Source organism: Oxyura jamaicensis, chromosome 11 (assembly GCF_011077185.1).
Source record: "Oxyura jamaicensis isolate SHBP4307 breed ruddy duck chromosome 11, BPBGC_Ojam_1.0, whole genome shotgun sequence".
Classification (NCBI taxonomy): Eukaryota; Metazoa; Chordata; class Aves; order Anseriformes; family Anatidae; genus Oxyura; species Oxyura jamaicensis.
The window spans coordinates 13,838,679-13,866,145 of NC_048903.1; the positions used below are offsets into that span (position 1 = coordinate 13,838,679).

A 27,467-nucleotide genomic window follows, 5' to 3' on the forward strand; every position below is an offset into this window, starting at 1 on the left:
TAATGCAGCAATTGTTTTGAAAATAGTATATGATCACAAAGTCTATATAATCTAACTGTAGCATTGGCTAGAAAGTCTCTCTTGAAGCTTGCAAAAGTATCAGCATGCCAGAGGAAGCCACCTGTGACCGTCTAAGTGTGGTACAAGCTACTGATTTCATCTTGCCCAAAATAAATTTTTGTACTAAAAGTTGAGAAGTTTCTTAGTCAAGTCCAATAAGTGTCTCAGATTCCTGCCTGCATCCTACCTGAAAATATGTAACCTTCTTTCAAGGCATCTTCTTTCAGTTTTAACATCTGTCATTATTCACATGTCTATGCGCTTCCCTGTCTTCTATATGCAGTCACTGGAAATTGGATATGTAAAAACAGTCAGGCAGCTTTTCCTGTCACATTTGGTGAGTGCAGATCATTGTAAGATGCAGAAATAATTGTATAATTTAAACTTTAAGTAAATCTAATGCTATATATTTGTTTGTGTGCATAGACATATGCACACATGAAAATACATATATATCTATTTATACGCTAGCCTGTCTCATGCACTCATAGCCTATGAAGTCCTATATCTGGGCTTTTTTTCAGATAACCATTTGCACTTCTCGTACCAAATCAATCTCAAAGTGGTAGCAATTTAAAAAAAGCCAGTAAATCTTATAGAGGTAAGTGAAAGGTCATATGTTGGGAACAAAGAGAAGGAACATCAATTGTATGCAGCAAATACTGTTTATCTTTTTCATTCATCTGACAGTTTTGAAAAATTGTGTGTTATCTAGCAATTGAAAATAGAAAAATGCTAACATTTTTATAAAAAAAAAAAAAAAAGAAAAAAGAAAGAAAAAAAAAGCTTGTTCTAGACCTTAATTTCCAAGTATTACTTTCAGTACATTGATAATTTAATTTAGTGCAACTTTTAAAAGCAGCAAACCTACAGCTGCCTGCTGTACCCTATGCGGTTTCAATACTTGTTATAATCTGATGTGTAAGTTAGTGTACCTTGAGGAATAGGGAGTCTTCCAATTTATTAGCTGAAGTATCTTACATCTTTCGATGCTTGAAAAAATTTTATATTGACATATCCGGAGTTTTTATTGAAGTTATATTAGTGCTATCTATCAGGGATATGCTAGAAAATCTATAACTTCCACCAAAATGTTGCCCATGTGAGCAATTCAGTTTATGAAGTACAATCTTCTCAGGCTGGCTTAGTGCCTCCTGGTTCATTTTTCAAGCTATGTGATGTTTAATGAATTTGTCAAAATAAAAACTAATACACAGTTTCACGTCTATCATCAAATTATGCTTTCCAATATAGAGCTAAAAGTATGAAAAAAGACACCTATATGAAGGTCTGCAAATGGAAAACATCTCAGGTCTATGCTATTCTATTTCCTGTTTTGACACTTCTTTGCAGTCTCAGAGCTGTTTTACTTTGGTTGCGATTACACTGGGAGTTTGTCCAGATAAAGTAATGACACTGTTTCATTATGTGAAGCATGTAGATATTTGTCTGCGGTGCACCATCAAGCCAGTCAATATATTAGCGAAAAAATAAATAAAATGAGAGGTTGAGAGGTCTTTATGACCTTGTTTAAAGCAATCTCAGATCCTATTTTCTAAACTACTAAACAGAGATTTTCAAACTCATTTGTTTTACCTTACATATTAAGTCAGAACCTTACATCAAGTAACAGACTGACATTTTTAAAAATAGCTTGACATAATGTTTGCCCTGTTTATGTATGCTACATTGTTTTCCTCGGGCCTTAAGTTTCTTTGAATAAAGCTAAGAACAGTAAACCTTTAGGAATACTAAAAGGGAAAATGAATTCTCTTTGCCCTGTTCTGCAGACATGAGTAATATATGCTATACTGGCTACCAATTTTCATAATCATAGGCAGTTGTCAATCATCATAAATCAGTCTCTGCTGTGACCTCTGTGGGATTAAGCAGGTCACTCAGAGTGCTTCACATGTTTTATTTTTCTGTTTTGATGGAGTGAAGTAATGGCACAGTAGTGAGAGGAGAGTCACAAGACCTGTAACTTCAATCAGGTTCCATGTGTGCACTCGCAGATACAGTCGGGGCTTCAGGACTACAAAGTTGTGCTCTCACTGCAACTGCATCCAGGGATGACAATTCCCGAGCCTTCCCACATGCAAGTGCAATGTTCAGACATATTAAGCTAATAATGCATATTAAAAACCCACTGGGGGAGCACTGCTGATTATGGAACATAAACTAGCCTAACCTTACAGCACAGAGAGACTTCTTGTGGAGAACATATAACCATCAATAGACATATTCCCTTGTTTCATCATTAAACAGTGTATCTTAAGTGTATCTTTTGTAAGCCTGTAGTGTCAGCTGCTGAGCTGAAATGATGTGGCCTTGAGTTTACTGGAGTGATGCTGATTTATGTCTACTGATAGAAATTTTATACACTTGGATGCTATTAATACCAGCACATGGATAGAATAACATTTAAATGCCTCAAATTCATCTGAACAAATAGCTTGCTGGCCTGTAAAAACTTGTGCTGTTAATAGCTTATCATGATACTGTGTGTGCCTTGACGCATTGGAGTGTGAGCACAAGCTTAGATATGCATGTAATCGTGTAGGATCAAGAATGTGAAAGAGGAGCAGTATGGTACGAAACACTAAGTGCCATCTGGAAGTACTCGTTGTACAACAGAAAAGAGCCTATTTACTGGCCAGGATAGTGCCAGTCCCAAACTAATCCCTGGCTAGTCATGATACTTCAGTCCTGCGTGGGCAGGCTCCAACAACCTTTCTGCTGTTTTAGTATTCTCCCATGCATGTTCAGGAGGTGATACTGCTGGGATAGTCAGCAGAAAGAACCAGCACCACAGAAATTCGACAGGATTAAAGGTTTTTGATTTATTTTTATTATTATTATTATTATTATTTTCAGGCAGGTTTGAAATTGCTGTAGGAAAGAAAGTTAAGATGTTGAAAAAGACAGAGGACTCTCAGTGAAATGATGATTATCGACAGGTATAAATCTAGGAATAAATAGGAGGGGTAGTATTGAGAGACAGCCTGTTAAAGTCTGTGATTGCCCCAAAGGGGTTAATTGAGTTTTTCAAAACATTTTCCATTGGTTTCAGATGATAACATCTAACTAATGAATCAAGAATGAAGATTCCTTGAAGGAATGTTCATTAGCATAATTATGCTCATTAACATAATACGTTCATCACTTAATACAGATCTGATTGGCTCACTTAGGATTAAAAGCCTGGAGCTGTAAAACTGAAGATGACCTTTGCTATGAGCTGGCAGACTTTACTGCTCAAAAGGTTTGTGATCATGGGGTCCTGGAGCTTGTGTTTTCATCAGTGCTTGTAGTATATTTTTGTTCACAATTACAGCCTCAAAATAATAAGGGTTCTCATAGTTTCTTTTTAGTACCAGAACATCTAATATTTTCCAGTCAAATTCCTATGAGACAGTACTGTACATAGGAGTGTATATTGGAAATAGTTACTATATAAACTCCATATAAGTTGAGTTCATTTATTCTTGATAATAATGGAATGCTAGGTTGGCATCCTAATGTCCTATTTTTCTGCTTAGTTGGAACCTGTCATGTGCATGTTAACATTAACAGAAAAGCTGAATATGAAACTTGACTTTGCTACCTAGAACATTAAAATTTCAGTAAGTTCAAAAAAGAAAAATGCAAAACATTTGAGAGGTCGTTTTGCTTGTTCATTTTTTTCAGTAAATTGCATGCTGCTCTCATTATATCATTTATCTCTCATAATAGCTTAATTTGGACTCCTTCCAAATTAAGATGGAGACAAAGTCATTGTTTTGCTGTTTTCAAAAGAGATGCTGATTTTCTTATGAATAAGGCAATAGAGCAATGTCTTGAATACTAAAAGGAATACACAATTTCCTTCTGGTAGCTGTGCTGGCAATTGAGTTAGTATGTTTCCCTTGCTTGAATGGCTAAAGAAAATAATGGTTTCGTCCCTTCAAATGGCACTGTTGAATCCAAGAGTTGATTTTGGCAATGTGACTCATACATCATGCTGTCTTAGTCCGCATATGGTCTCTTCTTCTAGAAGTGTTCCTTGACGGATTCCTGTGTGATAAAACACATCACTCTGCACCTTATATTGCTTCCATTGCATCCTCCATGCTGCAAGGGCAAAATAAGTCAGTAAACCCTGCTTTTCTCTGGAACATTCTCTTTTAAAGGCAATATATGATGTTATTACTAAAGTCATAGTTTTCAGAGATGATGAGACGATACTTCTTTGTTTAAGGTTAGTCATGATACTGTCATATCCACACTAGTACTGCCTATTGTCCCTACCTGCGTAAGCTAAACTGTCAGCATGTTACTTGCTAATTTAATAAGGCTGGTCCAGTACATAACTACATGTCTGTATGCTAGTAACAATAAGCCAGAACAACAACAACAACAGCAAAAAACAAACAAACAAACAAACAAAAAACATATCTTTGTGGCACCTCTGTAAGTAGCACACATCATCTGTGAGGTGAACTCGTAGGAAGTTTTATGTTACACATATGACTGTTGTCATAAACCTAAGGCTGCTCTGTGGTTGCTTAGCAAACTTCTACTCTAAGCTCTGTCTGTCTGTAGCTAATTCCAATATCAGCTTGTGAAAAAGGTCCAGCTGAAATTTTCAGAAGTGTTCCAGTTTGCCAGTGTTTTGAGAGGGACACATCAAAGGGGTAACAGTTTAGCCATCGATACATGCTGTTTGTCATGCTTCAGGATGGTGCTCCCACCCCTCTTGTGTCATTTTTCCATCTGGGAAAATTACAGAGTTCAATTTCAGTTTAACAAATTGTGACTTTGACTACAACCAGGAAATTCCATTGATGTTCCTCTGTTTGCATGGGCACCAAAAGCAAAATTTGACCATGAACCATCATCAAATGTAAATAACAGAACTTAAGAGTAACAATTGTAGGCATTTTTAATAGCATCCCACAATAACATTGAGCACCTAGCAAAGAGTAGTATACACAATTCACTGAATTTTAAGTCAGCAAAATGCAAGCATTTCTATTGGAAAATGGCCAGGACACAACTACTATCTGCTACATTTTATTTGTAATAATCTCCACCATAACAAGTGATGAGAAGAGGTCAAAGACACCCTTTAACTCATGCCCTGGAGATGAATACAATTCACACTGCCTTTTAAATGTTAACTAGTGACTGTTCTCAGTTTTCCTACGACATAAGTAACAATAGTAATAATTAATATCAAATGCTCTTATGAACCTTTCAAGGCATGGATTTCAAAGAACTCTGCAAAAATATGAGTGTTGCTATTTCCCAGTTTTGCAAATAAGGAAAGTGATGTGGTTTGGCTTAGTGATTTGCCTAAAAGCACATATTGATATAATGTGTTTCTAAGAATAGAACTTATAAGTTTCGGGCTGTCAGCCAAAGGATTGCTTCCCTAAACCACTTTGCTTTTGATACCTATCTTAAGACCCATGGAACACTGATTTAGATATGACTGAAAAGGAAGATCACAATTTAGTGTACCAGCAATGCTATGCTTTTCAGAACCTCAGACTGTTTGAGGTATCAAAGATTTCTCTTCTCAGTATGAACAGACCTAAGCTGTTGCTTTTTTGACTAGTGAGGTCATGGTCCTCACTAGCGGATGAGTGTATTCAGGAATACTCTTGATATGTTTTAGCATCCTTTCCTCTGTAAAATTCTTACTGTTATGCCCACTCTTCTTGAAAGATTTTACTTGATTGATAATAAGTACTGACAGGGCATTAAAACTTAAAAGAAAAGTTTAGTTCAAAGTGGAATAGAGTTAAATTCAGTGTGAACAATTAAGTAAACAGCAGTGGTTATGGGATAAACTTGACAATAGAAAGCCCTGCAAGTATTTCACTTATAGAGTAAGTTTGGCCTCACTAGTCTCATCAGAGATGTGCCAACATCTCAGTCTGCACCATCATTTATTCATGGAAACTTAGTAATTAGCTACCACTATAATAGTTTAATAGTGAAAAATTAATGAAAGGTAGAAAGTCACTTGTAATTTTTTCCTTCCGGTACAGAAGAGAGCAAAATTTTAACAGCTTTATTGCTATTCTTAAAATGTCAGAGAAAAATAAAATAAATATATACACAAACTATATATGCTTACAGTCTGCTTTGTGTTGTACCAAAGCAGTTTACTGTCTTTCATCATTTTATTTTGCACATCTCTGATAGCTGTTGAGGTAGCAGTGTTATTGGTGGTAGAATGTGGACTGAGACCCACATTACTAGGTTTAGTTAGGCTCCATTCAGCACTGACTAGTCCAAGGTACAAATCTTCAGAGGCCTTTATTGCTCCTTACTTTTGGTTTTGTTGAAAGGCTACCAACCCTATGCTGAACCACCTGGGGAGAGCATGAGTATGGTGAAAGATGGATATCCACAGCCTATGCACTATTAGACTTATGTGTCAGGCACCATCTGACCAAGAAATGAGACTTCATTGTGATGCATGGGCTAGATCAACCTATAAATTAGCAGTATAATTTATAGATAAATTCAAGTGATTTAATTCTGTATCAGGAGAAAAAGGGTTGGTGCCTGGGAATGTGTTTCAGACATGCTGTGCTAAGACAAGGGAAAGCTCTGAAAACTAGCTCAAAGAGGTGCTTCTCTTGTGCATTCTTTCTAACTTTGCTCTTACTCCTTGAACACCTACTTCTAAGCTGCAGGTCCTGAGAGTCAGTTGTGCTCTTAGGAGCACTGGGAGATGGGTGAGTTAGGGAGACTGGAGAAGGGAGTGAAAGCATAAAGGAAGTCACATACCTAGGAGACAATAACTGCCAGAATCTAAAACACTGCTTTTGAATGTAGACCACAACACAGCCAGAAAATCAAAGGATATTAAGGTAGTCAGTAATACAGAGTATTTGAATTTATTATAATAAATAAAACAGTCTGGATAAAAGAATGCCAACACTTCCCAGTACCTTGGCCACTGAGCAGTGTAGTAATGCTTTTTATGAGACCTTGTGTTATTCAGTTCTGCCTGCTTGGCAGCTTCCTTCTTCAGGAAGCACAGTCTCTGCATGCTAAGCATGCATATGCTATGCTTACTTAATTGGGGTTTCCAAAAACACAGGCAGAAGTTAATGCCTAATCCCCAGAGTTGCTAAGGATGTTAGGTACTCTATTTCCCATATTGGGACATTATGGCCTGTATATGGCTCAGCTAGAAGGGCTAAGGTCTGGGGCCAGAAGGCTACCCACTGTGTCTTAAATATCCTCTGCATGTAGGTGGCTGTTACTATTCCTGATGGGTTTTGTTTTGGTTTGGGTTGGGTTTTTCTGAGTGCTTAAATCTGCTTATTTCCCATTGTAGGAATCAAGGTAGAAATCTGAACCTCAGACACAGCACCCAAAGCCTGACACCAGCTCTCAGGAGAGAGTAACTTTCTTACTGTTAGGGTGGAGAGAGAAAGGGATCAAACTTCTTTGTTCTCCTGAGACATATTTTTTGTTTTCAAGATTTATCGAAAATGAGAAGGTGTATAGAGGTGTACTGTGTCTTGGCAGTATTTCTTTTTCCCAGATATGCACTTAGAAAGAGGTGTGTGGTTTTTGGTTTCTTTCAATAAGAAATGAATTCAAAGCAGTGAATTACAAGTTTTGCAAAGAGGCTAAAACTTGGTCTGTGTTGCATGCAAGAAATGGGAACTTAGATGGAAAGTGGCTGAAAAACGTGCATGTAGTTTTCTTCAGAAGTAAACTACAAATGCTGATACTGTTCTTAGAAGCTAGCATAGTAAATAACTCCTTTTTAACCTTCTATTCTGCACTTATCACCATTAAGCTCTAAACAACATTTTCCAAAGTTTTTGGACAATATTTATATTGTTTTATTTTGGTCACTTTTCATGTATTTTTTTTCTTATCTCTAACCAAATCCTGTCATTCGCTTCTGCTAGTTTATAGCCTTTGAAAATTCATTTCCATCCTCAAAGCTTTCCTGCATGTTTACTGCATTGTCATCATGACATATTTTCTTAGAACTGCATTGATTTAACCTGTCAACTTTGGCATCCAGATTGGATACAGTTCTTTTATTGAATCCATGTTGTTAAACATTCGTTCTAATGCCAAGTCATAGTGATGCAATTAGCGCTGGGTAAATAATAAAAATGAAGTGTCCAATAATTGATTTGAAAGCATGATACTGAATAGTCTGTGAATATTGTTCACTAGTGCAGCAAGATCCTGTGGTGACTCAGGGAACTGTTCCTAATCCGAGCATTGCTGAACAGCCACTGAAGTCAGAAGTTCACATGTGAGAGCCCACCACACTTGTCTGGGTGATGGTGTAGAGTTTTGCTTATTAGTTTACCCAGTAATCATTTCTGCCAGTGTGTACAGGCAAAATTAACTGCTGTTCATTAATGACTGCGGATCCCTGCTTGCATCTGAAGTATAGGTGACACTTTGCAAAACACACATTTCATTGCCTAGGGTAAAAATTTAGTAATAAGCCTAAAACACCTAAATTGGTGTAAAAGGGTTTCTGCCAGCTGAGAATTTTATCATGTTATATTCTCTACGAAAACATTATCACATAAATTCCTATTCATGTATCACTTTGTTTTGCAAGAGCACTGTTAATAACACTCTAAGAGCAAATACCCGAGAGGTACAAAGTCTTATCCAGTATACATTAGGATGCTTACATCAACCAAATTTCTTGTCTTCAGACTATTGTCTGTGATTAATGTTTGTGGTAAATAGCCATCACAGTAGGTGTCATAGTTAGGGAGAAAGGGCAGCGTAGGGTGCCACTTCTGATTTCCCTGAATCCATGCATCCAAGTACTGGAAAGTATTGGAAAGAAATCTTGTGATTCCTTGCCTCAATGAGAGGACTGTGTCCAGACCTACATATACAGACTCATGTTTGGTGACAGTCTGTTTGCCCTGTGGATTTGACTGTATTTATTCTTAAAGAGGTTGATCAACAATGCTCTTAAAATGAAGTATTTTTAATGAGCAATTTGAAAAGAGAAAAAAGGTTTTTACTGACCATCTTACAGTTTACATCAGCTGGCTCTTGACTGAGTTCTTCAGCAAGCTGCATACCCTGTTTTGCTAAATTGCACTAAGAGAAGAGTTATATTACATATTCCATCTTCTAAGTGATGTTTCAATCTTTGGCAAACATAGTTTACCCTACCAATCCTCTTTTTTCTCCTTGTCTGTATCTGTTAAGAAGCTGAGTTTAAGACAGCCCTGACTGACACAGCCTAGTATCTGAGCCTAAACAGCGTGCTGCTAAATTGCTCTTTACTTTTCAAGGACCAGGATGTGACTGTGTAGTTTTCCAGTTCGTATACTTTCAGTTATACCACTGTGAAGGTGCCTTAGACCAGCTGCCGAGCATATTCAATATATGAGAGTATAGTGTAGCATCCAGTGAAGGTTTTTATTACTAATGCTTACAATATGACTAAGAAAATTAACTTGTGTCTTGACAAGGTCTTACTTAGTAACTTTGGGTTTATTCAGTCCTTTTACCTAGGCCTTATAGCAAAGGTTTGCTGCTGTATGTATTGGTAGAGCTGTGGAGGGGAGAAATAAATCAGTGTACTTATCATGTGCCCTGTCAGTACCTGGTCTTTACTGGGAAAACTGATAGTAATCATTGTATGAATTCATGAATTCATTGTATCCCAGTCACTCACTCAGACATTCACCAAAGAGACAGGCTACTTCTATGTGGAAATCCTCCTGGAATGGGTGCACCTAATGACCGTAAAAGAGGGCTTTGTCAGAACTGCATATGCCACTTCCCTGCTGAATGAAAGAAGCCATGTTGTTTGTTTGTTTCTTTGTTTCTTCACAGTGAGACTGTGTCTACCCCAGGACTTTTACTACTACAAAAATATCCCTAGCTGACATTGTTCAATGGAAAAAATGTGCGTATCTAGTTTTGGCGTAACTCTGATCCTAGAAATAAGAGATCACACTTTAGATACAGGTTGAAATGGGAAATAAGCACTGCTGTATATGGTCATCAGTGTCACAATAACATTGTGTATGATGCATTTGATGATTTTTTTCTATCGCAGTCCGGCAACCTAAAGATGTACTGAAGTATTTGTCACACCCTCACCTGGTATCAGTGAACATGGCCAGAATACATTTATTTAATTGTGGGTGTCTAGTATGAGTGAGTCAAATTTTAGGCTAGATGCAACTTTAGAAATTGCAGGGAGATGAACTTGACTCCGCATTTTCTTGACTTACTGACAGCATGTAATAAGTATTGTATCTGTGAAATAATACTTAATGATAAATACTAGTAGTTATATATTTCTTAATTGTATAAATATACATTTCAGAAAGGAACTGGTCACATTTTACAACCTAATTAAAAGAATGCATAAAAGGATTATTGCATGCAGTGGTCTCTGATAACTGAGAAAGACAAATAAAATCAAGCTTTACTGCAGGCTATTTGAAGCAAGAAATTTTATAACAGAAAAGGAAAGGAAAGTCTGTGCTGAATGGGCACTGCTCCACATGCTGACATGGCTGATCTGCACATGGAAGGAAGACTTCATGGGGCTGTTACCATTGTTCCAGCAGTTCTAGGACAATACTGCATCACATGGCATGAAAGGAACAGCATGTATTATCAAATTCCATTACCCAGAAGCAATTCTTCAGAGTCTTTGGTTCAGGTAATTATTGTGGTCCCTAATTTGGCAGCTTGCAACAAACCTTTCTGTCATAATGCTGCAGTCAGACAATACTCAGAAATGCTGTTGCTAAACCGGCTCAGAGTTCTTTCCCTTGGTACTGGCAGCTGCAGAGAAAAAAGATTCAGTTAAGAAAGCATACTTACCTATGAGACCTATGCTACGTGCTTTGCTATCCATTTTATTTTGCTTCTGCTAGCAATTTCTCCTCTTCTTTTATTGTTTATTTTCTTGTTTGAAAGAGGAAGTATGTAAGTATCTCCTAGGTAAAAACAAGAAGAAGAAAAAACACATAAAAATCCCCAAAGCAACAGCAAAAAGAGAAAACAAACAAAAACTACTTGCAAATTGTGGAGATGCTTTGAAGTCCATTGCTGTGTATAGCAATCTTCCCATGCTTCAGATCAGGCCTTTCGTGTATATGGTAACATGTCTATATATTAGTGATGTGTTGTGAGTTTGAAGGCACAAATACTCAGAGAGATCACTGGCATGCTAGGAAATTAAGTTTGAAAATGAGTGGCCTAAACCAGGCTTTAAGAACAGGCTGAACAATTTCCAACTAACAGTTTTTATATAAGAAGATATTAACCAAAAACGTTGCATGGGACATACTACTTCCACTGAAGTTTTCAGTGGAGTGAAGATGCATTGAAAAATTTAGTAAAATCAATATATCATGTTCTGTAAAAGTGCAATACAGCATATTGTTAGGGTGTGAAACATTTTGATGATGAACATGAAACATTTCATAATTTTGTTTTCATTCTGATTGGAGATGATGAAAAACTACAAACATTATGAACATGTGGAGTAGAAACCATATTTTGGTTTTCTGGAAAGTTTAGGAAAGTATAGGAGTCTCTTTTCCTCATAATCACAAGACCACCGAATAGTTCAATTTGGAAATGAGCTCTGGAGATCACTTGCCCAGTCCTCCCCTGCTGAAGCAGGGTTAACTACCAGTGGCAGGTTTCTCAGGCTGTGGCCAGTTGCATTCTGCACAGCTCCAAGACATTGCAACCTCTCTGGGCAACCTGTTCTGGTGTTCAACCATCCTAATAAATAAGTTTTTTTTTATTGTTTAAATGGCATTTCCTGTGTTTCAGTTTGTGTCCATCCCCTTGTCCTGTCATTGGGGACCACTGGGAAGAGTCTGGTTCCATCTTCCTTGCTCTCTCCCATCATGTATCTTTACACATTGGTAAGTTCTTCTTAACTATCTCTTCTCCAGGCTCAGCAATCCCAGTTTGCCAGCTCTCCTTGTATGGCAGGTGCTCCAACCTCTTAATCATCTTTGTGGAGCTTCGCTGGACTTGCTCAGGTATGTCCATGTCTGTCTTTTACTGGGAAGCCCATCACTGGACTCCAGATGTGGTCTCACTAGTGCCAAAGAGAGGGGAATAATCACCTCCCACAGCCTTTAATTCATCATCATAAACTATAGCAAATATTAACTGGCAGAACTTCAGTTATGAGCCTTGTGTTCAGCCAGTCAAGACTGAGTCCTATTTTAAAAAGTATTTGTTTAATGTTCAGGATCTGACTTTCACCTTGCTTCTGTGTGTAGGTTGTAAGAATAACTTCATTAAAGGTTAACCAATAAAAGCTATAATTGCCTCTAAGTCAATGCATTGTAAAGCATTAGGGATATGCTCTGCTGGTGTACATGCTCATAAATACATTGACAAAAACTTTTTCTGAGCTCTAAGTTTCATTGTGAGTGTCAGCCAGATGAGTGGGTAGCATTTTCTGGTAAAAATTTCCTTCTGAAATGAATCAATAGCTGCTGAATATCAATAGGACAAGATGAACTATTAATGTTGGGACAACTCTTAATATGGGGGGCATTGAAAGAGGCTATAGTATGTATCACGGAAATGGAGAAACCTAGTTTTTTGCATATGTGCTGTATTTCACTGTGATATAAATGACAGCACACACAAGTTTATAGAAAAAATTAAGGATCTGGGAACTTTTGGAGGCAATTTCCCTAAGAGAATGGCCACGTAGGATCTTCTCATTTCTATCAAAAATCTGATATTCAAGTCAGGTGGTGTCAGGAAGTACCTGGATTGAAAAACATTTCCTTGCTGCTGACAATGGGTGTAATAGCAACAGTAGCCTCTTACATGCTGTCTTTGACAGCTAAAGTAGGGCTTTGTACCATGTTGTCTTGGCTTTGCCAGAAAAACTAAAATTACATTTATTCCAGCCTTGTTTTATCTTCCTTTCTATTTTCTGAACTAATAGAAAAACAGGAAAAGGGAGAGAAGATCATACACTGATCCTGTCACAGAAGAACAAATTCAGAATGCCATCCTTTTTGTCTTGTGCTGGCCCAAAATAGTTGGCCCTTTTGACTGGCAGTGAATTTTCTGTATCTAGAAGATCCCAAACACATCATCACACAAGATGAACTCATTCATCTCTTATCATCTCTGGCTGTAGCCATCTTTCTATACAGGTGTCAGTGTCTTGCCCAGTCGATTGTCAGTGACTACTGCAAGTTTGTGCTGTCTCCAGTACTGTTGGCAGTGCCTCTTGTGTCCTGGATAACATTTAAGATCTGGCAAATGGTCATGCTTTCACTTCTGTGAGAATTTTTACTTGAATAAGGAACATAAGATTTGTCCCATTTTTCACAGTAATATGCTTAGCCTTAAGTCGTAGCTATGCACACCTAATTTTGGCAATAGCTTTTGCATCTTTATGTGTGGAGAGAAAATGCCTTCTTCTCTGGAGAGAAAGAGAAGTATCTGACAATCCTTTGAAACATTTTCCATGTGTAAACAGATTATTAGTATTCTGCAATAAATATTTATTTCCAATTCTAAAACCCTCAGCAGAAGTGACTAATATTCTGATACTGCATTTTTAAAATCCTTCAGGAGGCAGAAGAGTCTCCTTTAGTGCTAATTTGTATATGTGAATTTTAGTATAAACAGATATATTTTTATTCATATTAAATATTGATGATGCATGTTTCACAGTTTCTTGAAAAATTTGACTGCAATAATCATCTCCTCCTGGTCATGTAAAAAGTCTCCTCTGAGCCTCTAGCTAAAAATCGACAATTGGCTAAGTCTACATGAAAATAATTCTTTGTTCTATTTCAAAAACATATAGGCTCTGATTTGCTTCCTGAATGTCACAGGGTAAAACACAATTGCAGTCCTCAAATAGGAAAACGAGCACACAGAATTGGTGCTGGTGTCCTACCACAACAAGACTGCAAAGAGTCCCTGCAGCCTTTCAGTGACACCTAGAAAATTGTTTGGATTGCCTGGGCATGTTTTTTGGATGACTCTTCAATCAGCCCAAACATTGTTAAATCTACTTCCTACTTCTTCCTGAGCCACAAGCTACAACTTTTTTTTTTTTTTTTTTTTTTTTTTTTTTAGTGAGGGGGTGGGTCAGATCAAGAGAATTTATAAACTAATGTTAATTATTTTGCTACACAACTGCTTTCTGCTTTGGACAGAGGATGATGCAGTTCATTCAACTCCAGTCAGGACAACTTCTCCCAAGATCCATAGGAAATAATTCAAAGCCCTACATAATGCAGAGTAACACCAAAAGTAGTGAGTCCATTTCAGATATGAAACCATCAGTTGTTGTGAATAGTGTTGATTTTGTCTGGGCTAAAATAATCCTGAGAGGAGCAGTCTGAGTTTATAGAAGTGAATTAAATACACAGCAGAGATCTTTAGCTTAATGGTGATGTTGCTGGTGTCTTTTTCAAGTTCTCTGCTGGGATCCCAGTGCAATTCAGTTGTGCTCCAACATATTTAAACATGACTTTGCTTGCTTTAAAGATGTGATATAAATATGCTCTAAGAATAATGCAAAACCCCTAGGTTTGCAATGCCTCCAGCATGATTCTTAAGCCATTAAGATAGAATTGGAATCACAGGGGAACACAAAAATGTTGTAATCGAGTTCAGAAGTTTTTGTAGAATAGATTAGATATATTGTTTGAGGCAGTTCCTTGCCATTAATGTATTTCTGCTTAAGTTGTTGGTTGTTGCTGCGTCAAAACAAACCAAACCAAAACAAAACACTAAAACCAACCATCAAGAAAACAAAAACAAAACAACTACAACAAAAACACCTAGACATGTCCACAGGCTGCAAGGCTCCGTTACCATAATCCCCTGCTGAGTGCTGAACTGCTGTGCCTGTATGGGTTTCATCATGTGTAGGTGGTACAGCTCATGTCCTGGAAAACTGTAGCAGCATCCACCTGATACCATGCCTGTGTTGTTCAATGTATCTGATGTTTAATTCTTAGGAGGGCTTGATCAGCCTGGGAGAGCTCTGCACTAACACATTTGAGAAGCTCAGTGTGCTGTTCCAGCGTGGAGGCAGAGCAGTAGATGGAGCAGTGCAGGATGATGCTTGCTTATGATTCCTTGGTGCTGGCCACCTTTGCAGCCATGTATTACAGTTGTCTCTTAGGGTTATTTTTCCCTAGGAATGCTGCCTGTTTACGGAGGCAGCAGGGCTTTTGCTTGTGTGGAGATCCTGTGCATGCTCTGCTCCCTGTTTCCTTATTCCCCAGTTTTTTTTACCCCACTTCTTCCTTTTTTTTTTTTTTTTTTTTTTTTTTGAGCCCTTTCTGTAAAACCATTATTTTATGCTGAAAGTCTGTTATTGCCTTCTGCATACCACAAAGCATTTAACACCTGACATTTGCAAAACTACTCTAATAGAGTGTTTCTGGGTTGTTGTTTTTTCCCCCCATCTGATGCACAGAACAGAGATATTTGTGCTTTGTCTCTCTTGGTGAGAGAATCTGCTCTCACAGTTCAGACAGGCTGCTCTGTTGCTCTGGTGTCCACGTTTTGCTAACAAATACCATGCAGTGGGAAAGTCTAAAGTTCAAGATATGGAGGTGACATTAGCAATGGCTCTTTTCCCTCTAAGATTCCCCCAAACCATCTGCCATCAACTGATAAGACAGTGTAAGTTGAAAAATGTAAGCAGCAGAGTTCCTAGTTTCATTGTCTGCATGTCCACAGGAGAGATGAAAAAAACGACAGCACAGTTCGTGTGACAGCACAGCCAGGAGGTACGAGCATCAGGGGAGTATCCTTATTAAACTAACATAATAGATGCAGTGTACAGAAGAGTCACTTTAAGAAAGGCTTGAATGAATGAAAGCAAATTCTTTATAAAAGTACATAGGTATTATACCCTATGAGAGTGGAGACCAGAAACAGTTCTGTAAAATCCACACCTGTGGCCTTTAGGTCTAATATTTATGACAGACAGACTGAGCTTTGATTGACCACCTAGTGTATAATCATTCTGTAAATATCCAGAGCATGCTATGCAGTGGCACTGACCCAGTGGGTGCAGTTTTATTGGAGTCTTCATGCCTGCCTTCACATTATTATGCTGCTGTGGCCTTTTGAGCATAACATTTAAAATGAATGGACTCCACACTGGGTAGGATTTACCTATAAACTGTCATTTCTGTTTATGCAAACAGTCATGACTCTTAATGAGAATTGACTCAATTGCTGGTGGAATACTGCTGCCTCTCCAGCTAGAAATCACAGGCTTCTAAGTCTAATTTTAGGAATCCAACCATTTTTTAAAGGTAGATTAAAAGAGATTGAATTTTGACACATGAAACCAGATTTTCAAGAGACCTACATATATGGCATATCACTCCAATATAGATAGTTCCTATTACATGTATTTTTTATGCATTCCACTCATTGCACAGGCTGTTGAGAATCTGCCACCTGGGGCTTTGATTTTCATAATACAAGCAATTCCCCATGCAAGTGCATGCATGAAAATCATCTCGTGTAGTCTGCGACTGAGGGTCTAACACAAAACAGTGTTGCTAACACGAAAACTAAAAAGTGAGCAGAGTCAATTTCCATCACATATTCTGAAATCCTCAGTTTAAGTCGTACAGTGCCATCAGAAGAGAAGTTTGTGTCAGAGACAATGTGGAGCGGCAGCAGCAGCACTGGAGGGATATTCTGAGCGAGGCAGGAGGTCTCCTCTTCCTGCCCTTGTGGCAAGGTATGCTTCAACCTTCCCCCATGGCTGGCGGCATAGCTGGGTTCTTGCTTCCTGATCCTTCTCCCTCTCTTGGAAAATGGACCACCGACTGAGATTGGCAGTAAAACATTCTGAAATCAATTGGATCTAGAAGGTGAAGGCAATAGAAAGGAGGAAATATCTCTGTGCCTTTTTCTGACCCTGTGTAGGGGAACCAGCTAGATGTAGCTGGCCCTCACATATGCTTATTTGGCTATCGCCTTTCATTTTATTATTTTTGCTTTGTAGCAGAGATAGTACAGTCTCATAACATCCTCCAGCTGCCTTTATTCATTGTCTTGAAAACTGTCTGCTTACCAGACTTGTGATTTTCAATTTTAAAAAGCCCTCATTATTCCCTAAATCCTGCTATTCTGGAGGTATTGGCCTCTAGTATGATGATAATAATTCCCCATTGGCCTGTTGATGGCTGAGAGTTTTTTCCCCTTTTTAAGCTTTAATAATTGTATGAATACCAATAATGAATGAGCCACAGACGTTGTGTTCTTGCCTTTCTCCCAGTGCTAGTTTTACTCTAAATATAAAATGACTTGGACCTCTTCTAAGAATTATTAGGATTGATTCCTTTCACAGGTCTTTAAGCCTTTGCAGTTTGGCAAACCAAAATTACAGGCTTCAGTCACTGTGCAGCCAGCGATATTTACTTTGCTTGTGATAATTCAAGTCTAAAGTTCTTTGTGCAGGGCAGGAGGTCTTCTGTTTGTTTTGCAAACTCTGGATTATAAAACCTTTTTGTTTTTGCTCATGTAGGTTTATACTTTCTGTGCTGGGCTTTCATCTGGTGTAAATCAGGATCACTTTACCAGGCTCACTGAAGCTATCCAGTCTTCTACAAGCTGACAATCTAATACATGAATTTACAAACAACAAAGCCCCCAAAATCACCACTGTATTTGTTTTCATTTTGTTTGGTTTCCATGCAAAGCCAAAAAGTGACCTAAGCTTTGTGGAGAGGTGAGTCTGGCCTGTGTCAGAGCTGTAGCAGAACTAGAAACTGGTCAGTTTTCACCAGATACTGATTTTTTACTAGGTCAGTTTTAGGCTAATTCCCTAGGAGTCGTGTACTTGTTGAGCTATTCAGTGGGATTTTTATCTCAGAACATGCAGAGATATGAAAACATGTTTAGCTGCTAGTTGCTTTGTGTGTTTCCTGTGTTTTTAAGTATGAAGAGTCGATTTGTCTCCTTGGTAGAATGAAACTTACACAAAGGGAAACCCAGTGGGACAGAGTCCCTTGTTTTGTGGTGTTCTGCAGGCTGCAGGGACAGCTTTGCTATGTCAGGAGGGGAGGGAGAATAAGTTTAATTCCTCACTTTGGAAATGATTTCATGCTTTTCACCAAAAAAAAAAAAAAAAAAAAAAATTGCTGTTAGCAGGGCTGAGATGACAGGTAGCAACAGTTTGTGCAAAGGGATCTTCTTTAGAAGGGCTGGTCACAGCAAGAATGGGTTAAAAAGTTACTAGTTCAAAACATTTTCACGCCTTAATTTAAAAGTGGCACTTGAAACATGCGAAGTGCTTAATTAGTCAAGATTTCGAAGTCTTCCCACTTACATATATTCTAATCGTAACCCTCATCGTTTACCTCCCCCCCCTCCCGCCTTTCCGTGCCTGGGTGCCGTTCAGCAGCCCTCTGGTAAACTGCCTGGAGGCTGTGACCTTCTGCCCGTGCACATCAGCAGAATCGCAATGACTCTCTTCTTATGTGGGTTTTGTTAGACTGGAACATGCAGCTCGGAAGCAATTGCTGAACTCCTAACATCCACGCTTTAATTTTGCAAACCTGCTTTTTCACTTCGCTAACTGTTACATTCCGAGTTATGGAGCAGTTCTACTCCTTTTTTGCTAGTAGTCAGTTTTTGGTGCTGGGTACTACATTAGGACTTTTGGTCCCTTTCTGGTCATTAAATGGCTTGACCCAAAGCCTCCTGAAAACAACAAAAGTCATTTCATTAACTTCAATGGCCTTTGGATCAAGCTGTGTCAGGCTGCATAGGGTGGCTCTGAAATAGATCTATTGAGAATTTTTTTCTTCCTTACAAAATGTTAACGCTTAGGAAAAAACAGCTTTTGGTGAACTTCTTGCTTCAGGAAAAAACGCTGAAAGAAAAAGGTTTCAAACTGCTGATGTGTCAATGTTTTCTAAATGAAAACTGTTTCAAAATATAAATGATATATTGGTGAAATATTTAAAAGACAAAACAATCCAACTGAAATAATGTTTCACTTTTCTTCATCTGACATTTTTTAGATTTTTGGGAAACCCAACTTTCCCTTTTAATCCCAATTTTGGGTAAGAATATTTCACAGACCAAAATAACCCATGAATGTATGATGATTGTTTTCTGTAGTTCTACTAAAGGAGAACACCTTTCCAGAACTTCTGCCACTGTGCCATTTGCTCAGAGTGGCAATATTTAATGTGATAATAAGAGAAATGATAAAAGCAAAGTAGGAAAAATGACTGAGCGCCTTAATTCTAATTCCTAAATCTCTTCCAATCTACAGAGAAATTTGTCATCTTTATTTTTATCAGGCTGGGTATGCATAACTTTTCTCACTCCTACTTCACATTTTAAATCTTTGAAGTTTGGCATCATTTAAGTTACTCAGTTCTACATTCCTTCAAGAGGAATTATATCTTATCTAAGGACGAATGACAAATGCTAGATATACTACTCCACATGAAGCCTAACCATTGCCTTGCAAAGCAATAACACCGCCTGCTTTGATTCACATTGTATTCCCTCAGCTCACCTCCCACCAGCCTGTTTATCTTATTCACTAGCAGCCAAATATAAGGCTGAAAAAGCTTTTGAGATTTGTTTCTGTAACAAGTGCCAAATTTTCTATTCTGATCACACTGTTGACTATGTTTTGTTTGTTTGCACTTCCTCACACACTCTTTCTTTTGCTGTCTGGGGCTTATTGTTTTAAATGTTCCCTGATTGTACCACATTTCTCTGTCCGTTTATCTGGGCCCAGGTACACTAATAATGTAATGAAAAAGGATTTCTTCCCTATAGGAGTTGTTAAAAAAAACACCAAACTGATGTAAAAAGCTGCACAGAGGAAGCCATTTGCAGTTCACAATAACAAGTTTTATTGGTCAATAAATCCCAGAACTATACTGCTTTTTTTTTTTTTTTTTTTTTTTTTTTTTTTTTATCTGCTGGCCCTTTTTTATTAACTAGCGATTTCAAAAATATAAAGCACTTTTAATTCCAGGGCCCAATTCACAGGTTTTGCATTGGTCACTAAGACAGATGAGAGCTGCTGCTGAGGCTTTACTGGTGCCAGGAGAGGCGAAGATAGCTCCTCCTTGCCGTACCACCACTTAACACCCACTAGTGTTAATGGCACAAAGGCAGAGTTTCCAGGTAGCTCCTCATAGGCTCATCTCCTGAAGTCTATGTTCAGCATCCATCTGTGTCTTTAGAAAAACAGTCCCCCTGGTCCCCATTTAAGCACTGTAATGGCTTTCTCATGGGTGTCTAATGTTGCAGAGCTCTTCACTGAAACTGCTAATTCCCTGCCGTCATATACCTTCAGTACACAACTGCAGTGTTTCCATACATTTCAACACTGAGAGAACAGACATTGGTCTATCCCTGATTGGGAATTTGTCAGTAAAATTTATTTAAATAGAAAAAGAAAGAAACAAAAGGATGAAGGCATCAAAATCAAAGTGTGGTCTAAGGATCAGTGTATCTTGACACATTTCCTTTTTTAAAAGCAAACTTGAAATGTTCAGATCTCCCATTTCAGAAGGCTGATACTATCATGTGTTATTTTGATTGATCTGATGAAAATTGGTGAAGCAAGTAGCTTCAGCATTTCTTATCCATCATTTAAATTTAGTAGATTTAGATTGCCACACACACATGGTAAGTCTGATGCAATTTCACAGAGACCCCAGGCAGAATTTAGATATAAATCCACACTGTATTACTGCACTACAGTTCCTAGACTATTTAATTAAATTCCTCTTTCAGAAATAAACTTTTAAACCAATCTTGGAGTCATTATTTAGGTAAAATACCAAATGACAGCAAGACTTTGAAGATCAAGTCCCACCATATGACTAGTGTAGTTTATAACAATTTACTGGGCAGCAATGATTCAGTAATGCTGTTTGGTTTTTGTTTTGTTTCTTTTAATTATTGTTGCCCATGCAACTTCACTAGAAGCTGCCTTTGTATTAATAGGTAATATATTTAATTCTGTTGGTATCCTGCTTACTCCTCTGTGTAATCTGTCCTTCATGCTTTTGCTTGAACCTGTTGTATTATTGATACGAGTAATGAGAGAAATAACACTTGCTACATCTAGAGCTCCCCATCTTCTTCAGGTGTGTTTGTCTTTCCCAGAAAGGAGATAAATTCTTACTTACTTTAGAGTGATGTTTACCTTTTTCTGAAGAGGATGGAACATATGGAATGATAGCAAGCGATGGTGCGGGAAGACAAAGAGGAATATCACCTTGGGCTTTTTAATTCATCCAGCTCAGTCAGAATCACTGTAGGGTACCAGTGGTTGCCTATGGGAACCATGTCGTTGTTATCCCCCCATATGCCCCTCTTAGCATCTGAGCATCCATTAAGAAATAAAAAAGACATTAATTAGTAGAGGGAAAGTTTAAAGTGCAGAGCAGTATAGAAAATAGCATGTCAAAAAGGACAGATGTTGCTAATGAAACATACACTGCAATGAGTCTGTGCTGGCCAAGCTTTGCAGGAGCTGAGTCATCTCAAAAACTGCCTTTACTTTTTCACACTTGTGTTACATATTGTGTTAGGGGGATGGTGACACTTAACTCCCATTGACAAGCACTTTTAACTGAAGTGTTACTGTAACATTGAATAGTAGATGGATGATGACTGTTAGCAAACTATTCGACTTTATCAGCACACAGATGGTCAGAGAACATGTTGATTTCTGAGCGGTTGAAATGTTTCCTGGAGACCTCCTAGTTTCTTTAAAATGTCTATTGAGAAATAGTTTGGGTTGGCAACAGATCCATTGCTCAAGCAGATAAAGCACTAACTCAGTATTTGTCTTGATTTGTAATGACAGATGAAAAACATCTTCCTCTCTGACAGAAGAGCTGTTTATACTTGTGTTGGATGCTGTGAGGGTCCCGATTTCACTGCTGAGACACAGAGGCTTTATCTTTCTGTCGTGTGACAGGGTTCTCACTTGTAGCCTTACCCAGAATATTCCTTCCTATGGATATATTTGAAGGGTGTTGTTTGAGTGCAAATGAACATGCTTGAATACAAACAAGTTTCAAAATCTCAGAGGTTGCCACAAAATTGAATTGTTATCCTCCGATCAGTCTTATCCCACAACTGTTTCCCACTATCTATTATTTGGATACTTTGAAACAATTTATTCAGAAAGAGGAGATTTAATTGGTATTTTGCAATTTTAATGAATAAATGGCATTTCTGTTCATCTTTCTATTTACTTTCACAATGTAAGGCAGAGTTCTAATGCCAAGAATGAATTTCATTACTAGCAGAAAAAAAAGACACTTCATTAATACTGAACTGTTATTGCTGGCATATGTGCTGGCTGGTGAATATCTGTGATTATCAATAGAAATACAGCATTTCAGGCACAAGAGGAAGGCTGCCATTTTCAGAAGTAGCTAACAGTTTCTGTAAGTTTGATGTAGGCAAATGAAGAAAAGTTAATTTTCAGAGCAGAGGCGTGGCAGAGCAGGTAACTTTTGCTATGTATTCAAGAGAAAAAGAGAGTTTACGAGCTGTGGAAGAAGGAGGTTTGCAGACAACACCAAGCTGGGGGGAAGTGTCAATCTGCCAGAGGGTAGGAAGGCCCTGCAGAGGGACCTGGACAGGTCCTTTGCATTATACACTCATGACTACTTTTCCTTCACCTTTATCCCCATCATATTGTCCTACTGTGTACAAATGTTTTGTACAATTCTTTCAGCTCTTGCTACGGATATCTGATGCCGCTATCTGATACTATTCTCCCTAATAATTTTGTCCGTGTGATTAAACTTATAAAAATCACATAGCCAGCAATCTATCTGTTCAGTTTACATACCTGTTCTTACTTTTCTGACTATTAATAATCACACTAGTTTAAGGTTTACTACTAGAATTAAGATCTCACTTGAGTGATTCTTTAGCATGTGCCCTTTAACTGTCATTTACTTCTCCACAACAGTTATTCTGGCTAATAGCTGATTCCAGTCAATTTTCTTTCTAATTCTTGAATGGATGGCATTTAAGAATCAAATGTTCCTGTGCTTGTGCTGTGTCACTTGAAAATACATCTCTGATCTGGTTGTATCATATTAAACAAGTCAAACATATCTAATTATCTTCAGTTACCATTCTAGTTAGCATATAGCTAAGTATAGAAGATCTTTAGTATCTGTCCTCACTTACCCATATAGCAGTTTGTTTCCAGATTCAACTAGCCCTAAGTATTTGTATCTCTATCCCTGGTCCCCAGCATCCTTCTAGGGGGTTCCCTGCCACCTTGTATCACATAGGTGCAGAGGATATTGCATGTTTCCTTTATAGTAGTGTTTTTTTTTTTTTGTTTGTTTGTTTTTGTTTTTTGTCCTTGTATTTTGACCTCAAACTGGTCAAATTTTACCCTCTTACTTTATAGGTTTATTTTAAACCCTTTTAGGCTAATGAGTTTGCCTTTTTTTTTTTTTTTCCAAATTTTTCCGCTTTTTTTTTTCCTTATTTTTTTTTCCTTATTTTTTTTCACCTAGAATAGGGGTTCTAGAAATCCTCAAACAGCAAGGATGCAAGTGAGAGGAGAGCATGACTCCTTATGCTCTCTGATTTTCAGGAAAAACATCTCAGTAAATAAAAGACAGTGAAAAGAAAAAGTCAGAGGTTAGTAACAGAGAAAATACTTACAACAAGTAGGTAGCTTTAGTCATTTGACAGGGGGAAAGAAAAAAAAAAATATGCACCTTTGGTGAACTAAATGGCAGAGCTCAGCCATTTTATGATTTGACAGCATTACACTTTTATTGAAGTGCAGGGACTGAAGACCATCAGTACTCTTTTTCTTACACAGGCAAGTTCTTTAAACAGCTTCAACTTGTGTTTTTCCTCTGGTCACATCCTCACTGAAGCATGTTAGGTGTAACAGGATAAAAGACAAGTCTCTACGTCTTGTGTAATGCCATTGATGTCCAATGACAGCAAAATCTGGTCTGTTTTCATCTAAAAGCAGAAAAAATAGTTTAGCACAACAGAGAAATATAGCAGTCAACATAGTTTAGAAGAGTGTGTTAATTTCAGCAACATTTATCAGAACTTAAGAGGGATTCACATACAGGAGGAATAAGATATTCTACAACACCAAGAATTCCTCAGTCCTTTCAGGAGCCAGAATACTGAACTTCATGTAATGGTGACCTTGTATTATTACATCAAAACCCACAGTCTTGTTGAGATTGGGAGGCGAAGAAAGGGCAGCAGTATTTCATTTCTAGTACTGACAAAAATACTAGACACTGGCATTTTGTGCAGCATTTAGTTTTAACAGACAACCACACGGAACAGGGCTATTTTGGCCCCTTTATATTGTTCCACGTTCATATTTCAAGAAAAAAATCTCTTATTTATCTCACATAAGCATAATCAAAGCAGTAAAAAGGTATTTTACATATGCTATGTAATTCCAAATAAGTGAAAAAGATACTTGACTTCTCCATGTAAATATTTCCTAACAGGGTCAGATCTTCAACTAGAGTAAATCCTTACTGAACCCGTAAGACTTGTGGTCTGTGGACTGATTTTGTCCCGTGTTTGCACACATATAACTTGCTCAGAACTCAAAAAACATGTAGAGACAGTGCTATGCATGGGAAAGGTGAGAACAAATTACTAAAATAAGCCAGACAACATTATCATTGCTTAATGTTCATAATGTGAAGTAGAGCTGTAGTCAGCGATGCAGCGAGGAATATGGGGCTATCTTCAGCTGTAGGCCTTCTGAGAGCTCACATGCTCGAGGAGTTCTTAGCTGAATCATGGCCTAGTGCTAAATGCATTTGTAAACCGGTGTTAGCACAGGTTTTCTATTAAAACTTTTGCTTGGGGTTAACAGGTGAAACTCAAGCCGTACAGCTTATTTTTAAATCAAAAGCATAAGTTGTGTTTTTCTAATCACTTTGTTCCTTTACCTGCTTTGTTTCCTGTGAAGAAAGCATATGAAATTATAAACTGGAGTCCACAGCAGGGTGCAGTTCACCTCATCGGATTGTACCCGTCCACTTTCTTTGAGCAATCACAGCACCCAGATGCCAAGCTGTTAAAATAGTTTTCTAGCTATAGCATCTGCCTTCAGATTGATCAGGCAGTTGTGTCTGAGTCAGTTATGTGGTTAAAGGGATAATGGACTGCCTGTGCTGTCTAGCCTTCCTGAATGCCAATTTCTTTTGACTTGCATTTCACAGTAATTTATGCATCTTTACCAATTGTTCAAAAGGTTTTGCTGCAGTCTACCTTGCTACATTTCAGTATGCAGCAATAAACAAAAGCTCCTAACCTGTCTTGCTTCTAACTGAGGAGTGCCTATACCTAAGAATGTGGGTTTCTTTCTTGTCTTTCTTTTCTTTTTTTTTTTTTTTTTTTTTTTCTTTTTTTTTTTTTTTTTCTTTTTTTTTTTTTTTTTTTTTCTAGATTCCCTGTTTAAACAACAGTAGCACCAATTGTCTGCTGTGCCGTTGTAACAGGCCCTTTATAATTATGCTGTCAGACATTTTCTCATGATTCTGGGCCACAGCAATTTAGTAACCTTTCTATTATGAATATTTCAATGTTTGTAGCTCTGAATAGCACAGACTGGAATAACAAGACAAAACAAAAAAAAGCTCCTTCTCTCCTTTCTCCCCAGCCCCGCAGCTCCTTTTTATATTTTCAGCTCTAGAAAGAATAAAAATTAAATGTTAGGTACTAGCATCTGAGATTTTTTTTCTCTAACTTTTTTTCTCTATGTATTGGGGATAAATAAATATGATGAATTTATTGCATGTGAGGTAAGCATTCTGATTTTTATCGTCTCTCTGCATGAAACCAATCTTCTCTGAAAGAACACTTGAATTGAAGAAGTAGATGACAAATATAAATATGGATGGAAGTTGAAACTTTCAGTATAGGTGTGAAGACGGAAACCATCTGACCAAAAAAAATCATTACGTTTTTTCTGTTGCCAGCTTGATGAATTGATGCACCAAAAATTCTTCAGAGGTAAATGAAACAGTACGTGAAAAATCAGAAAAAAAATGGCATATATGTAGTGCTAATTTTATTCTTTTGTAGTAAAGTCATTCTTCATTGCTTTCTTTTTTCCCTCCCGGATTTCCTGATAAAAGGACTATTTTCTGGCAAAGAAACTTACTGTGGGAGTGCACGTTGTACTTCTGATTCCACAAGATGTACACAGGTATGTGTGCTCAAGGAGCACATTGACTTAATAGTAACACAGCTTTAGGGGCTTATAGAATGCACATCCTATTTATCTTGAACTTAAACATTTTCCTATCAAGCTGCAGATAATGGTTAGTATACTGTAGTAAGTGTAACCTCATTAAAAATCCTCTGATTTCATTTATTCACATGCTAACATTTTCTATTAATTTTTAATTATTCAGGTTTTGATGTAAATCAATATATTCATCTGAATAGATTTTTATATTAATTAATTAACCTTTCTTAATTTTGTTATATGTAGTTCAATTTTCTTTGTTAAGAAAAAAAAAAAAAAAAAAAAAAAAACAGGTAAGGAAACTTAGAATTATACTACCTCTGGATGTAACATGCATCTATCTGTTCACACAGAGAATCTTCTATACATACTTCTGATTTTGTACATATTTTTTGTACAAAATTTGTATTTTATATTAATTACAGCTGAACCAAGAACTGAGAACAAAACTTGGATGATTAGCACGTGATTGTGTGTGAGAGATTTTTATATAGAAACAGTTAATGTCTCACTGACTAAAGAATCAAGAAAGAGATCAGAATGTGCACATCTATAGAAACATAATGATATGAGAGCGAGAAGAAAAAAAAGCCCAACATGTAGTGGCCCAGATTATATACTCTGTCTACTGTCTGGAATTTGGAGTAAGTTGAAAGGGTCCTGGATAGCTCAGGGATACTTTAGTTCTGTGTACCTTCTTCCTCCACAGTGTGTTCAAGTTTGATTTAGCATGTGGAATTGGTTCTAAGTATATTTTTGGAATATTAATCAAGGGAGTTCATGTTGACTATTATAAGCTGTGTCAGCCTCTTAAATTGATGGAAAGAACAGATACCTTAATTGGTTACTAAAATAGACATAAAATAGACATAACCTCCACAGAAGGAGGTTAGACATTTGGCTAAGTGGCATTTTTTTTTTTTTTTTAAAGGGTTAACTTAGAAATAGCCAAAATAAATTCCATATGAAATGTAAAAAGGCTTGAGTATGCACAAATATGTGTGGGATCTAGTAGACTTAGAGTGTATTGTGTTCCCTACATCATAGAGAGGGTTGCTATCATTTGTCATTTGCATCCAGTTGTTATGGTAAAGTAAATCTTTTTTTTTTTTTTTTTTTTTTT

General features: G+C 37.4%; 1 long non-coding RNA gene across 1 annotated transcript in view; it reads right to left on the reverse strand.

Annotated features, from left to right (window-relative positions):
* Positions 1–23,850: 23,850 nt before the first annotated feature.
* Positions 23,851–27,467, reverse strand: part of LOC118172787 — a 5,394-nt gene continuing 1,777 nt past the window's right edge. The window contains exon 2 of the long non-coding RNA XR_004753859.1: positions 23,851–24,075. This is a non-coding gene — a long non-coding RNA (uncharacterized LOC118172787). The remainder of the gene's footprint in view (positions 24,076–27,467) is intronic.